We start from the raw sequence: 3,519 nt of genomic DNA, 5'->3' as shown, positions 1-3,519 counted from the left end.
TGAGTCTCCTGTTTCTCACACTTGTCTCCTGAGACAAAACGTCTATCACTTTCACAATGGTCTCCTTTAAAGCTTTAGAAGAGATCTCATCATCATCACACACTGTGCTTCACCCTAGACTTTTGCCATTCCATCAAAGACTACATCCCCCATGATCCTCTGCCCTGTTTCATCATCGCTGATAGTCTACAGGTGTCACTCATTAGCCTGATTAGCTCACCCTATATAAGTCCGGTTCACACTGGCATTCATTGCTAAGTCTTGCTAGTGTCAACTGCGTTTCTAAGCCTTGTTTCTTCCATGTCTTGGTTCCTGCTCTTGTTACTCTGCCTGTTTTTGGATTAGCCTTTAGCCTCTGTTTTTTGCCTTGGTGTTATTGTCTGGACTGATTACCTCTGTATATGATTGTGGAAATATATTGCCTTTGGATCCTCTACCTTCGTGTCACCGTGCAGTTCATGACGGCTGTATACTGTATACAGTGCTGGGCACTGAAGAGAAATTTAAACTAGTAACTGTTTAAAACTAGCACTAAGTATTGACATCGAGGTTCAACTGCTCTTCGGACAGCAGGAGTTTGAGTCTGACTGAAGGTACTTTCCTGCTCCTGTTCTCCTCCTGCTGGTTCCTGCCTCTCATTCTACTGTCCTGACCATTAAAGGTGAAAAACCTGGATGTAATAAAAGGAAAGAGCCACTGAGTGATAAAATGCTCCTGTACTGGAGTCTTGAAAGAGGTTACAGCGAGACAAAGAGATCTCCCATATTTCTCACACCACATTCTCAAGACCAGAAAGAATCATTTAGAAAAGTCTCACAAGCGTCTCAACAGTCTCTCTCGCTTCTCCAGCGTCTCTTTCAGAGGCCTTCAACATCGACACTGAACATCCACTGAGATTTAATGGCACGCCGGAAGATTTCTTTGGTTACAGCGTTTATCAGACTGAGTTTGGAAACCGGAAACAGTGAGTCAGACACACACTGGTTGCTAGGGTGTTCTGTGTGGTTGCTAGGTGTTTCCTGACTGTCTGATTGTTTGTGCGGTGTGGTTGTGTTTCTCAGGATCATTGTTGGAGCTCCATTAGAAGGAAACTCAACAGGGGAGATGTACAGCTGCTCTGCAGATCTGCAGTCCTGCAAACGGCTGCAGCGGCCAGGTATCAGCTTCACAGCCCATCTATCAGTGATTGCTGTGGACTTTCACTGCTTTATACTGAGCTGATGACACTCCTCTCTCTCTCTCTCTCTCTCTCTGCTGGGGTTTGACAGGTTCAGAGAGCGTCCGCTTCTTCGGCATGTCTGCTGCTGTGTCTTCTGCTGCTCTCACTGTAAGTTCAGTGTCTCGGACAGTCAAACCTCCTTCATGAGATGTTAATGTTCACAGAATGCTCAGGTACCATTAAATATGGTATATGGAAAATACAAACATGGGATTGTAAAGTATTACAGAGAAACTAAGCTGAGTATGTTAAGGTCATTACTGAACATTATAAAAATGCAAGCTGAACCATAATTACAGCTTTTTTATGAGTATAATGTTTATATTTTTAATAAATAAGTGATGGCTATTTTCTAGCACTGGTTTCAGCTGATTTTGTGATCTGCTGAAGCTGCTGATGTGTCAGATTCCGTGTGTGTGTTTCTCAGAGCTGCAGTCCGTATTTTCCTCATGAGTGTGATGGAGGTGAAGTTGGAGACGGCCTGTAAGCTGCTGCTGAACTGGTAGCAAACGCCGTTCAGATACGAGTTTCCATCACACTCATGAAGAAAATACGGACTGCAGCTCTGAGAAATACACACATCATTAGCATCTCATGATGGAGTTTGGCCGTCAGAGACAGTGAACTTACAGTGAGAGCAGCAGACGACACAGCAGCAGACATGCCAAAGAAGCGGACGCTCTCTGAACCTGTCAAACCCCAGCAGAGAGAGAGAGGAGTGTCATCAGCTCAGTATAAAGCAGTGAAAGTCCACAGCAGTCACTGATAGATGGGCTGTGAAGCTGATACCTGGCCGCTGCAGCTGTTTGCAGGACTGCAGATCTGCAGAGCAGCTGTACATCTCCCCTGTTGAGTTTCCTTCTAATGGAGCTCCAACAATGATCCTGAGAAACACACACAATCAATTAGACACACAAGAAAACACCTAGCAACCACACAGAACACCCTAGCAACCAGTGTGTGTCTGACTCACTGTTTCCGGTTTCCAAACTCAGTCTGATAAACGCTGTAACCAAAGAAATCTTCCGGCGTGCCATTAAATCTCAGTGGATGTTCAGTGTCGATGTTGAAGGCCTCTGAAAGAGACGCTGGAGAAGCGAGAGAGACCGTTGAGACGTCAGGAGACGCTTGTGAGACTTTTCTAAATGATTCTTTCTGGTCTTGAGAATGTGGTGTGAGAAATATGGGAGATCTCTTTGTCTCGCTGTAACCTCTTTCAAGACTCCAGTACAGGAGCATTTTATCACTCAGTGGCTCTTTCCTTTTATTACATCCAGGTTTTTCACCTTTAATGGTCAGGACAGTAGAATGAGAGGCAGGAACCAGCAGGAGGAGAACAGGAGCAGGAAAGTACCTTCAGTCAGACTCAAACTCCTGCTGTCCGAAGAGCAGTTGAACCTCGATGTCAATACTTAGTGCTAGTTTTAAACAGTTACTAGTTTAAATTTCTCTTCAGTGCCCAGCACTGTATACAGTATACAGCCGTCATGAACTGCACGGTGACACGAAGGTAGAGGATCCAAAGGCAATATATTTCTACAATCATATACAGAGGTAATCAGTCCAGACAATAACACCAAGGCAAAAAACAGAGGCTAAAGGCTAATCCAAAAACAGGCAGAGTAACAAGAGCAGGAACCAAGACATGGAAGAAACAAGGCTTAGAAACGCAGTTGACACTAGCAAGACTTAGCAATGAATGCCAGTGTGAACCGGACTTATATAGGGTGAGCTAATCAGGCTAATGAGTGACACCTGTAGACTATCAGCGATGATGAAACAGGGCAGAGGATCATGGGGGATGTAGTCTTTGATGGAATGGCAAAAGTCTAGGGTGAAGTGCCCTCTGGTGGCCATCAAGGGCACTCCAGCTGATGATTGTGACAGCAGCACACCCCAGAGGAAAGAAAAAATCAAAAGTGTGATCTTTTTAACATCTCAAATATTTCTCCTAGACAGAAATGAGGTTACTTATCATCAAACTGAGACTTTTGCTTGAGTCTCCTGTTTCTCACACTTGTCTCCTGAGACAAAACGTCTATCACTCTCACAATGGTCTCCTTTAAAGCTTTAAGTGAGTGAGTGAAGTGGCCAAGTATGGTGACCCATACTCGGAATTAGTGCTCTGCATTTATCCCATCCAAAGTGCACATACACAGCAGTGAACACACACACAACGTGAACACACACCCGGAGCAGTGGGCAGCCATTTTTTTTGCTGCGGCGCTCGGGGAGCAGTTGGGGGTTCGGTGCCTTGCTCAAGGGCACCTCAGTCGTGGTACTGAAGGTGGGAGAGAGCG

General features: G+C 45.1%; 1 long non-coding RNA gene across 1 annotated transcript; it reads left to right on the top strand.

Annotated features, from left to right (window-relative positions):
* Positions 1-136: 136 nt before the first annotated feature.
* LOC107755320 (uncharacterized) lies at positions 137-1,682 on the top strand. Its single transcript, XR_001641680.1, has 4 exons — positions 137-964; positions 1,062-1,156; positions 1,269-1,327; positions 1,647-1,682. It is a non-coding gene; the product is annotated as an uncharacterized LOC107755320 (long non-coding RNA).
* The last annotated feature ends 1,837 nt before the right edge of the window (positions 1,683-3,519 follow it).

This window comes from Sinocyclocheilus rhinocerous, unplaced genomic scaffold, assembly GCF_001515625.1.
Source record: "Sinocyclocheilus rhinocerous isolate Xijiao unplaced genomic scaffold, SAMN03320098_v1.1 scaffold3945, whole genome shotgun sequence".
NCBI lineage: Eukaryota > Metazoa > Chordata > Actinopteri > Cypriniformes > Cyprinidae > Sinocyclocheilus > Sinocyclocheilus rhinocerous.
The sequence above is the reverse complement of the archived record's forward strand: the minus strand, read 5'-3'. Positions and strand labels throughout refer to the sequence as shown.